The sequence below is a fragment of the Salvelinus alpinus genome, chromosome 2 (assembly GCF_045679555.1).
Source record: "Salvelinus alpinus chromosome 2, SLU_Salpinus.1, whole genome shotgun sequence".
Taxonomy (NCBI): Eukaryota; Metazoa; Chordata; class Actinopteri; order Salmoniformes; family Salmonidae; genus Salvelinus; species Salvelinus alpinus.
Genome location: NC_092087.1, coordinates 105,753,867 through 105,767,291, shown reverse-complemented (window position 1 = coordinate 105,767,291; position 13,425 = coordinate 105,753,867). Strand labels below are relative to the sequence as shown.

Below are 13,425 nucleotides of genomic sequence, written 5' to 3'. Positions count from 1 at the left end.
GTATGTAACCATGGTGCCAGATGTGGTGAGGTACTGATTTGTATGTACCCCGGTGCCAGATGTGGTGAGGTACTGATGTGTATGTAACCACGGTGCCAGATGTGGTGAGGTACTGATGTGTATGTAACCATGGTGCCAGATGTGGTGAGGTACTGATGTGTGTGTATCCACGGTGCCAGATGTGGTGAGGTACTGATGTGTATGTAACCACGGTGCCAGATGTGGTGAGGTACTGATGTGTATGTAACCATGGTGCCAGATGTGGTGAGGTACTGATGTGTATGTAACCACGGTGCCAGATGTGATGAGGTACTGATGTGTATGTAACCATGGTGCAGGCTCCAATCCAGTACGAAGCTCTGATGCAGATGGACTATTTGGACTGTGTGTTGAACGAGTCTCTGAGACTGTACCCCGTCTCCCCGCGACTGGATAGGATCGCCAAGAAGACGGTGGAGATCAACGGCATCGTCATCCCCAAAGACTGCGTTGTCATGGTTCCCACGTGGACCCTCCACCGTGACCCAGAGATCTGGCCCGACCCTGAGGAGTTCAAACCAGAGAGGTACTGACCGCACCGTAACCACAATCCAACCATAACACAACCTTAATACAACCACAGTACAACCATAACACAACCATAACATAACCACAGTACAACCAAAATACAACCACAGTATAACCATAACACAACCTTAATACAACCATAACACAACCACAATACAAACACAATAGCATTTTTTCATTTTGCATTATAATACTGCAGTGCAATGTGTTTTGTGTCTGAACCACAACCACAAATCAACTACAATACAATGTGCAATGTGTCTGCCCTCTCCCTGTCCAGGTTCAGTAAGGAGAACAAGGAGTCTATTGATCCGTACACATACATGCCGTTTGGGGCGGGGCCCAGGAACTGTATCGGGATGCGCTTCGCCCTGATCATGATCAAACTGGCCATGGTCGAGATCCTCCAGAGTTTCACTTTCTCCGTCTGCGACGAGACCGAGGTGAGACGCTCACCTGAGCAGACAGAATATGACATCATCAAACATCCCTATCATTCGTAGATAGAGGCTGCACTTGCCACCACCTGTTTTACATGGTCAGTACCTGTTACATGGTCAGCACCTGTTTTAACATGGTCACCGTCTGTTTTAACATGGTCACCACCTGTTTTATCATAGTCACGGCCTGTTTTAAATGGTCAGCACCTGTTTTAACATGGTCAGCACCTGTTTTAACATGGTCAGCACCTGTTTTTAACATGGTCAGCACCTGTTTTAACATGGTCAGCACCTGTTTTATAACATGGTCAGCAACTGTTTTAACATGGTCAGCACCTGTTTAAGTACATGGTCAGCGCCTGTTTTAACATGGGCACCACCTGTTTTAACATGGTCACTGCCTGTTTTAACATGGTCACCACCTGTTTTAACATGGTCACCACCTGTTTTATAACATGGTCACCACCTGTTTTAACATGGTCACCACCTGTTTTAACATGGTCAACACCTGTTTTATAACATGGTCACTGCCTGTTTTAACATGGTCACCACCTGTTTTAACATGGTCAACACCTGTTTTATAACATGGTCACCGCCTGTTTTAGCATGGTCACCACCTGTTTTAACATGGTCACCACCTGTTTTAACATGGTCATTACCTGTTTTAACATGGTCACCACCTGTTTAACATGGTCACCACCTGTTTTAACATGGTCACCACCTGTTTTAACATGGTCAGCACCTGTTTTATAACATGGTCACTGCCTGTTTTAACATGGTCACCACCTGTTTTAACATGGTCACCACCTGTTTTAACATGGTCAGCACCTGTTTTATAACATGGTCAGCACCTGTTTTATAACATGGTCAGCAACTGTTTTAACATAGTCAGCACCTGTTGTAGCATGGTCAGCACCTGTTTTATAACATGGTCAGCACCTGTTTTATAACATGGTCAGCACCTGTTTTATAACATGGTCAGCGCCTGTTTTATAACATGGTCAGCACCTGTTTTATAACATGGTCAGCACCTGTTTTATAAAATGGTCAGCACCTGTTTTATAACATGGTCACCACCTGTTTTAACATGGTCATCACCTGTTTTAACATGGTCACCACCTGTTTTAACATGGTCATCACCTGTTTTAACATGGTCAGCACCTGTTTTAACATGGTCAGCACCTGTTTTAACATGGTCAGCACCTGTTTTATAACATGGTCAGCACCTGTTTTATAACATGGTCAGCACCTGTTTTATAACATGGTCAGCAACTGTTTTAACATGGTCAGCACCTGTTTAAGTACATGGTCAGCGCCTGTTTTAACATGGGCACCACCTGTTTTAACATGGTCACCACCTGTTTTAACATGGTCACCACCTGTTTTAACATGGTCACCACCTGTTTTAACATGGTCACCACCTGTTTAACATGGTCACCACCTGTTTAACATGGTCACCGCCTGTTTAACATGGTCACTGCTTGTTTTAGCATGGTCACCACCTGTTTTAACATGGTCACCACCTGTTTTAACATGGTCAGCACCTGTTTTATAACATGGTCAGCACCTGTTTTATAACATGGTCAGCAACTGTTTTAACATAGTCAGCACCTGTTGTAGCATGGTCAGCACCTGTTTTATAACATGGTCAGCACCTGTTTTATAACATGGTCAGCACCTGTTTTATAACATGGTCAGCGCCTGTTTTATAACATGGTCAGCACCTGTTTTATAACATGGTCAGCACCTGTTTTATAAAATGGTCAGCACCTGTTTTATAACATGGTCACTGCCTGTTTTAACATGGTCACCACCTGTTTTACATGGTCATCACCTGTTTTAACATGGTCACCACCTGTTTAACATGGTCACCACCTGTTTTAACATGGTCATCACCTGTTTTAACATGGTCACCACCTGTTTTAACATGGTCACAACCTGTTTTAGCATGGTCATCACCTGTTTTAGCATGGTCATCACCTGTTTTAACATGGTCATCACCTGTTTTAACATGGTCATCACCTGTTTTAACATGGTCATCACCTGTTTTAACATGGTCATCACCTGTTTTAACATGGTCACCACCTGTTTTAGCATGGTCATCACCTGTTTTAACATGGTCACCACCTGTTTTAACATGGTCATCACCTGTTTTAACATGGTCACCACCTGTTTAACATGGTCACCACCTAATTAACATGGTCATCACCTGTTTTAACATGGTCACCACCTGTTTAACATGGTCATCACCTGTTTTAACATGGTCACCACCTGTTTAACATGGTCACCACCTGTTTTAACATGGTCAATGCCTGTTTTAACATGGTCACCACCTGTTTAACATGGTCACCACCTAATTAACATGGTCATTACCTGTTTTAACATGGTCATTACCTGTTTTAACATGGTCACCACCTGTTTTAACATGGTCACCACCTGTTTAACATGGTCACCACCTAATTAACATGGTCATCACCTGTTTTAACATGTCACCACCTGTTTTAACATGGTCACCACCTGTTTTAACATGGTCACCACCTGTTTAACATGGTCACCACCTAATTAACATGGTCATTACCTGTTTTAACATGGTCACCACCTGTTTTAACATGGTCACCGCCTGTTTTAACATGGTCACTGCCTGTTTTAACATGGTCACCACCTGTTTTATAACATGGTCAGCACCTGTTTTAACATGGTCAGCATCTGTTTTAACATGGTCAGCACCTGTTTTATAACATGGTCAGCACCTGTTTTAACATGGTCAGCACCTGTTGTAGCATGGTCAGCGCCTGTTTTATAACATGGTCAGCACCTGTTTTAACATGGTCAGCACCTGTTGTAGCATGGTCAGCACCTGTTTTATAACATGGTCAGCACCTGTTTTAACATGGTCAGCACCTGTTGTAGCATGGTCAGCACCTGTTTTATAACATGGTCAGCACCTGTTTTAACATGGTCACCACCTGTTTATGTATGGTCACCACCTGTTTTAACATGGTCACAACCTGTTTTAACATGGTCACTGCCTGTTTTAACATGGTCACCGCCTGTTTTAACATGGTCACCACCTGTTTTAACATGGTCACCGCCTGTTTTAACATGGTCACCGCCTGTTTTAACATGGTCACCGCCTGTTATAACATGGTCATTGCCTGTTTTAGCATGGTCACCACCTGTTTTAACATGGTCACAACCTGTTTTAACATGGTCACTGCCTGTTTTAACATGGTCACCGCCTGTTTTAACATGGTCACCGCCTGTTTTAACATGGTCACCGCCTGTTTTAACATGGTCACCGCCTGTTATAACATGGTCATTGCCTGTTGTAGCATGGTCACATCCTGTTTTAACATGGTCACCGCCTGTTTTAACATGGTCACCGCCTGTTTTAACATGGTCATTACCTGTTTTAACATGGACCTGTTTTAACATGGTCACCACCTGTTTTAACATGGTCACCACCTGTTTTAACATGGTCACCGCCTGTTTTAACATGGTCAGTACCTGTTTTAACATGGTCACCACCTGTTTTAACATGGTCACCGCCTGTTTAACATGGTCACCGTCTGTTTTAACATGGTCACCGCCTGTTTTAACATGGTCACCGCCTGTTTTAACATGGTCACCGCCTGTTTTAACATGGTCACCGCCTGTTTTAACATGGTCAGCGCCTGTTTTAACATGGTCACCGCCTGTTTTAACATGGTCACCGCCTGTTTTAACATGGTCACTGCCTGTTTTAACATGGTCACTGCCTGTTTTAACATGGTCACTGCCTGTTTTTACATGGTCACTGCCTGTTTTAACATGGTCACCGCCTGTTTTAACATGGTCACCGCCTGTTTTAACATGGTCACCGCCTGTTTTAACATGGTCATTACCTGTTTTAACATGGACCTGTTTTAACATGGTCATTACCTGTTTTAACATGGTCAGCACCTGTTGTAGCATGGTCAGCGCCTGTTTTACATGTTCACCACCTGTTTTAACATGGTCAGCACCTGTTTTAACATGGTCACAACCTGTTTTAACATGGTCACTGCCTGTTTTAACATGGTCACCGCCTGTTTTAACATGGTCACCGCCTGTTTTAACATGGTCACCGCCTGTTTTAACATGGTCACCGCCTGTTATAACATGGTCATTGCCTGTTTTAGCATGGTCACATCCTGTTTTAACATGGTCACTGCCTGTTTTAACATGGTCACCGCCTGTTTTAACATGGTCACCGCCTGTTTTAACATGGTCACTGCCTGTTTTAACATGGTCACTGCCTGTTTTTACATGGTCACTGCCTGTTTTAACATGGTCACCACCTGTTTTAACATGGTCACCACCTGTTTTATAACATGGTCAGCACCTGTTTTAACATGGTCAGCACCTGTTTTAACATGGTCAGCACCTGTTTTATAACATGGTCAGCACCTGTTTTAACATGGTCAGCACCTGTTGTAGCATGGTCAGCGCCTGTTTTATAACATGGTCAGCACCTGTTTTAACATGGTCAGCACCTGTTTTATAACATGGTCAGCACCTGTTTTAACATGGTCAGCACCTGTTTTATAACATGGTCAGCACCTGTTTTAACATGGTCAGCACCTGTTTTAACATGGTCAGCACCTGTTTTAACATGGTCACCACCTGTTTATGTATGGTCACCACCTGTTTTAACATGGTCACAACCTGTTTTAACATGGTCACTGCCTGTTTTAACATGGTCACCGCCTGTTTTAACATGGTCACCGCCTGTTTTAACATGGTCACCGCCTGTTTTAACATGGTCACCGCCTGTTATAACATGGTCATTGCCTGTTTTAGCATGGTCACCACCTGTTTTAACATGGTCACAACCTGTTTTAACATGGTCACTGCCTGTTTTAACATGGTCACCGCCTGTTTTAACATGGTCACCGCCTGTTTTAACATGGTCACCGCCTGTTTTAACATGGTCACCGCCTGTTATAACATGGTCATTGCCTGTTTTAGCATGGTCACATCCTGTTTTAACAGGGTCACAACCTGTTTTAACATGGTCACTGCCTGTTTTAACATGGTCACCGCCTGTTTTAACATGGTCACCGCCTGTTTTAACATGGTCACCGCCTGTTTTAACATGGTCATTACCTGTTTTAACATGGACCTGTTTTAACATGGTCATTACCTGTTTTAACATGGTCACCACCTGTTTTAACATGGTCACCGCCTGTTTTAACATGGTCAGTACCTGTTTTAACATGGTCACCACCTGTTTTAACATGGTCACCGCCTGTTTTAACATGGTCACCGCCTGTTTTAACATGGTCACCGCCTGTTTTAACATGGTCACCGCCTGTTTAACATGGTCAGTGCCTGTTTTAACATGGTCAGTACCTGTTTTAACATGGTCACCACCTGTTTTAACATGGTCACCGCCTGTTTAACATGGTCACCGTCTGTTTTAACATGGTCACCGCCTGTTTTAACATGGTCACCGCCTGTTTTAACATGGTCACCGCCTGTTTTAACATGGTCACCGCCTGTTTAACATGGTCAGTGCCTGTTTTAACATGGTCACCGCCTGTTTTAACATGGTCACCGCCTGTTTTAACATGGTCACCGCCTGTTTTAACATGGTCACTGCCTGTTTTAACATGGTCACTGCCTGTTTTTACATGGTCACTGCCTGTTTTAACATGGTCACCGCCTGTTTTAACATGGTCACTGCCTGTTTTAACATGGTCACCGCCTGTTTTAACATGGTCATTACCTGTTTTAACATGGACCTGTTTTAACATGGTCATTACCTGTTTTAACATGGTCACCACCTGTTGTAGCATGGTCAGCGCCTGTTTTACATGTTCACATCCTGTTTTAACATGGTCAGCACCTGTTTTAACATGGTCACAACCTGTTTTAACATGGTCACTGCCTGTTTTAACATGGTCACCGCCTGTTTTAACATGGTCACCGCCTGTTTTAACATGGTCACCGCCTGTTTTAACATGGTCACCGCCTGTTATAACATGGTCATTGCCTGTTTTAGCATGGTCACCACCTGTTTTAACATGGTCACAACCTGTTTTAACATGGTCACTGCCTGTTTTAACATGGTCACCGCCTGTTTTAACATGGTCACCGCCTGTTTTAACATGGTCACCGCCTGTTTTAACATGGTCACCGCCTGTTATAACATGGTCATTGCCTGTTTTAGCATGGTCACATCCTGTTTTAACATGGTCACAACCTGTTTTAACATGGTCACTGCCTGTTTTAACATGGTCACCGCCTGTTTTAACATGGTCACCGCCTGTTTTAACATGGTCACCGCCTGTTTTAACATGGTCATTACCTGTTTTAACATGGACCTGTTTTAACATGGTCATTACCTGTTTTAACATGGTCACCACCTGTTTTAACATGGTCACCGCCTGTTTTAACATGGTCATTACCTGTTTTAACATGGTCACCACCTGTTTTAACATGGTCACCGCCTGTTTAACATGGTCACCGTCTGTTTTAACATGGTCACCGCCTGTTTTAACATGGTCACCGCCTGTTTTAACATGGTCACCGCCTGTTTTAACATGGTCACCGCCTGTTTAACATGGTCAGTGCCTGTTTTAACATGGTCAGTACCTGTTTTAACATGGTCACCACCTGTTTTAACATGGTCACCGCCTGTTTAACATGGTCACCGTCTGTTTTAACATGGTCACCGCCTGTTTTAACATGGTCACCGCCTGTTTTAACATGGTCACCGCCTGTTTTAACATGGTCACCGCCTGTTTAACATGGTCATGGTCACCGCCTGTTTTAACATGGTCACCGCCTGTTTTAACATGGTCACCGCCTGTTTTAACATGGTCACTGCCTGTTTTAACATGGTCACTGCCTGTTTTTACATGGTCACTGCCTGTTTTTACATGGTCACTGCCTGTTTTAACATGGTCACCGCCTGTTTTAACATGGTCACTGCCTGTTTTAACATGGTCACCGCCTGTTTTAACATGGTCATTACCTGTTTTAACATGGACCTGTTTTAACATGGTCATTACCTGTTTTAACATGGTCACCACCTGTTGTAGCATGGTCAGCGCCTGTTTTACATGTTCACATCCTGTTTTAACATGGTCAGCACCTGTTTTAACATGGTCACAACCTGTTTTAACATGGTCACTGCCTGTTTTAACATGGTCACCGCCTGTTTTAACATGGTCACCGCCTGTTTTAACATGGTCACCGCCTGTTTTAACATGGTCACCGCCTGTTATAACATGGTCATTGCCTGTTTTAGCATGGTCACATCCTGTTTTAACATGGTCACTGCCTGTTTTAACATGGTCACCGCCTGTTTTAACATGGTCACCGCCTGTTTTAACATGGTCACTGCCTGTTTTAACATGGTCACTGCCTGTTTTTACATGGTCACTGCCTGTTTTAACATGGTCACCGCCTGTTTTAACATGGTCACCGCCTGTTTTAACATGGTCACCGCCTGTTTTAACATGGTCATTACCTGTTTTAACATGGACCTGTTTTAACATGGTCATTACCTGTTTTAACATGGTCACCACCTGTTTTAACATGGTCACCGCCTGTTTTAACATGGTCAGTACCTGTTTTAACATGGTCACCACCTGTTTTAACATGGTCACCGCCTGTTTAACATGGTCACTGCCTGTTTTAACATGGTCACCGTCTGTTTTAACATGGTCACCGCCTGTTTTAACATGGTCACCGCCTGTTTTAACATGGTCACCGCCTGTTTTAACATGGTCACCGCCTGTTTTAACATGGTCACCGCCTGTTTAACATGGTCACCGCCTGTTTTAACATGGTCAGCGCCTGTTTTAACATGGTCACCGCCTGTTTTAACATGGTCACTGCCTGTTTTAACATGGTCACTGCCTGTTTTTACATGGTCACTGCCTGTTTTAACATGGTCACCGCCTGTTTTAACATGGTCACCGCCTGTTTTAACATGGTCACCGCCTGTTTTAACATGGTCATTACCTGTTTTAACATGGACCTGTTTTAACATGGTCATTACCTGTTTTAACATGGTCACCACCTGTTTTAACATGGTCACCGCCTGTTTTAACATGGTCAGTACCTGTTTTAACATGGTCACCACCTGTTTTAACATGGTCACCGCCTGTTTAACATGGTCACCGCCTGTTTTAACATGGTCATTACCTGTTTTAACATGGTCACCGCCTGTTTTAACATGGTCACTGCCTGTTTTAACATGGTCATTACCTGTTTTAACATGGTCAGCGCCTTTTTAAAATTGTCAGCACCTGTTTTAACATGTTCTGTTATTCTCTATAGATCCTATTGGAGATGGACAACCAAGGTTATTAAATTCTGTTCTGTTATTGTCTATAGATCCCGTTGGAGATGGACAAGCAGATTCTGCTGATGCCAAAACGACCAATCAAAATGAGGCTGGAGCCCCGTAGCAACACCTCTAGCAACACCACCGCCACCACTCTGAACAGTCCAACAGCAACATGACCAAATGCAGGAGTACCGTACCCTACCCTGGTGTACTATCGATCGATCACGCTATCTGCCTATCACTCTTTCTAACTATACTGAACAAAAATCTAAACGCAACATGGAACAATGTAAAAGATTTTTCTCTGCTACAGTTCAATTAAGGAAATTAATCAATTGAAATAAATTATTTAGGCCCTAATCTACAGATTTCACATGACTGGGCAGGGGTGCAGCCATGGCTGGGCCTGGGAGGGCGTAGGTCCACCCACTTGGGAGCCAAGCCGACCCACTGGGGAGCCAGGCTCAGCCACTCAGAATGAGGTTTTTCACACAAAAAGGGCTTTATTATAGATGGTTATTATAGATGCTGATGATCCGCAGGGGAAGAAGCCGAATGTGGAGATCCTGGGTTGGCGTGGTTACACGTGGTCTGCGGTTGTGAGGCCGGTTGGGACGTACTGCCAAGTTCTCTAAAACAACTTTGGAGGTGGCATATGGTAGAGAAATGAACATTCAATTATCTGGCAACAGCTCTGGTGGACATCTATCTATCTATTGGCTACTGAATATTCAGTCTTTATCCTAACCCTGCTATAGGCTACTGAATATTCAGTCCTTACCCTAACCCTGCTATAGGCTACTGAATATTCAGTCCTGACCCTTCTATAGGCTGCTGGATATTCAGTCCTTACCCTAATCCTGCTATAAGCTACTGAATATTCAGTCCTGACCCTGCTATAGGCTACTGAATATTCAGTCCTTACCCTAACCCTGCTATAGGCTACTGAATATTCAGTCCTGACCCTGCTATAGGCTACTGAATATTCAGGCTGGGATTCAATAGGCTACTTAATATAATATGATAATTAGACTGCATTCACATTGAATGTTCAGTTCAGTCAGTTCAATCATAAATTAATTCTGGTCTCAGTTTGAGTAGGACTCAGAAACCCATTTCCACCAGATGAAAGAAAGATAGTAATACTATGGATGCATTAGGGGTACATGTCTTGTTAAAGTTAAACACCAGGAGGTATTAAATCCATGGCATGATGTCTTGTCTGGATCCTGCACACTACTGGCTGGCGGCTGGAATTCTCCTAGAATGTAGAACTCTAGCTGGTGTTCTGTAGAACTCTCATTCTGTTCCTCTGGGGGTTCTGCTGTCCAGTCATTCCAAAATAGAATCTTTACTGTCTGTTGAGATGATCCCTGCAGCTGCTTTGCTTCAACTTTAATCACCACAAACCAATAAAAATCATCACACTAATGAACACGGTCGTCTGTGTATTTATTAACATTCAGAAGACAAAACGTAAGACACAAACACACACAAATATACATGAGAACAATCTATATAGATTGATTTGTGTTATTTATCAAGACATACTGTGTTTCTATTTTAAATCAGCTGGGCCTAATTGTAGTGTTACGACTTGGTCATCTACATACGTTTCTTTTCAGATCCCAATACCGCCCTTGTGTGGCCGTTGGATGTAAATACACAGCCCAGGTCCCATTACAAACTATTTATCCACTTTACACATTTGCCAGTTCTTGTACTTTCTGCATTTATAAACACAGTGCAGAGAATCTCTGGTCACCAAGTTCACCTTCACATAGAGCAAAGTTCACCCCCTTCACACAGAGCAAAGTTCACCTCCTTCACATAGGGCAAAGTTCACCTCCTTCACATAGAGCAAAGTTCACCTCCTTCACACAGAGCAAAGTTCACCTCCTTCACACAGAGCAAAGTTCACCTCCTTCACATAGAGCAAAGTTCACCTCCTTCACATAGAGCAAAGTTCACCTCCTTCACACAGAGCAAAGTTAACCTCCTTCACATAGAGCAAAGTTCACCTCCTTCACATAGAGAAAAGTTCACCTCCTTCACATAGAGCAAAGTTCACCTTCATATTCCAAAACAAAACAAACAGTGTTCAGCTCAAATTAAAAACATTTCTCGTTCTGACCCAGAACCAATGCAATATGTCACGTACATGTCATCCGGTTCCTGGAACCGAGTATCAGCCCTCTCCCTTCCAAGGGCAGAGTCTGTTTAGTACCTTTTCAGGAAAGAACAACATAAGAAAAACATTTTGAATCAGAAGATAATATTGCAGCTTATAATCAGTTCGAATACCAGGTTCGCATCTTACGTCATCCTTTTCTTGCCTGTCTAGTTTAATATATTTTTAATGTAATCTATGGCATTATTTAGGATCCTTAAGACATGAGCTTCTACTAAACTAAATAAAACTATTTATTAGAATAACAGTGTGGTTTCACGTAAACCTATTTTGGAAATAGTTTGCCTTGAAACGGAAGCAAACAGAACGAAACGTGGAGGGACAAACCTGAATTTATCCCAATAGAAACTCTCATTTTGATCTGTGTGCTTCCATTTAGTTCTTAAACGTTAAACGGTTTCCGTAATGAATATGCCCCTGCTCTCTCTGTGAATCATTCACCATCCCTCCCTGCTTCGCTTTCACCTCTCACACAGTCTCCCTCCTATCTCTTTATTGTGTGTTGTGAACATCATTAGCCTGAGCAACAATAGTAGAATCGGCTGTTTGGGTTCAAAATAAAAGTAGCCCATTGGAACTGATGCAAACGGATATAAATTGTGGAATCATGCCACAATTGGACAATATAATCAGTCCCTCCAGGTTTCCGAGATCGCATAATTCAATGCAAAATCAACCAATCAGCGCAGATTATGCGAGAGCTCGCAATTTTGACCAATCCCCGCACTTTTAGTGCACAAACGGGTCCATTCAAAAGCGGCTTCGTAATTTGGACCAATCCCTGCACTGTTACCGTGGAAAATGGCCCAATTGTTTTTGTATTATGTATTCTGCTTAAATTTGTCCTAAAACTGAGCACATGTGACTTTTTATTGCTTTATATGACATTAACGTGAAAAAAAAATCACAAAATGTATCTCAGAATTTGTACAGCCTTATGGATCTTGGGTCCATGACATGGGGTACCAGCCTTATGGGTCTTGGGTTCATGACATGGTGTACCAGCCTTATGGATCTTGGGTTCATGACATGGGGTACCAGCCTTATGGATCTTGGGTTCGTGACATGGGGTACCAGCCTTATGGGTCTTGGGTTCATGACAGGAGGTACCAGCCTTATGGGTCTTGGGTTCATGACATGGGGTACCAGCCTTATGGGTCTTGGATTCATGACATGGGGTACCAGCCTTATGGGTCTTGGGTTCATGACATGGGGTACCAGCCTTATGGGTCTTGGGTTCATGACATGGGGTACCAGCCTTATGGGTCTTGGGTTCATGACATGGTGTACCAGCCTTATGGATCTTGGGTTCATGACATGGGGTACCAGCCTTATGGATCTTGGGTTCGTGACATGGGGTACCAGCCTTATGGGTCTTGGGTTCATGACAGGAGGTACCAGCCTTATGGGTCTTGGGTTCATGACATGGGGTACCAGCCTTATGGGTCTTGGGTTCATGACATGGGGTACCAGCCTTATGGGTCTTGGGTTCATGACATGGGGTACCAGCCTTATGGGTCTTGGGTTCATGACATGGGGTACCAGCCTTATGGGTCTTGGGTTCGTGACATGGGGTACCAGCCTTATGGATCTTGGGTTCATGACATGGGGTACCAGCCTTATGGGTCTTGGGTTCATGACATGGGGTACCAGCCTTATGGATCTTTGGTTCGTGACATGGGGTACCAGCCTTATGGATCTTGGGTTCATGACATGGTGTACCAGCCTTATGGATCTTGGGTTCGTGACATGGGGTACCAGCCTTATGGATCTTGGGTTCATGACATGGTGTACCAGCCTTATGGATCTTGGGTTCGTGACATGGGGTACCAGCCTTATGGATCTTGGGTTCATGACATGGGGTACCAGCCTTATGGATCTTGGGTTCGTGACATGGGGTACCA

General features: G+C 43.6%; 1 pseudogene; it reads left to right on the top strand.

Annotated features, from left to right (window-relative positions):
• The window catches only part of LOC139568403 (cytochrome P450 3A27-like), a 38,614-nt pseudogene extending 27,849 nt beyond the window's left edge, over positions 1-10,765 (top strand).
• Positions 10,766-13,425: the final 2,660 nt, after the last annotated feature.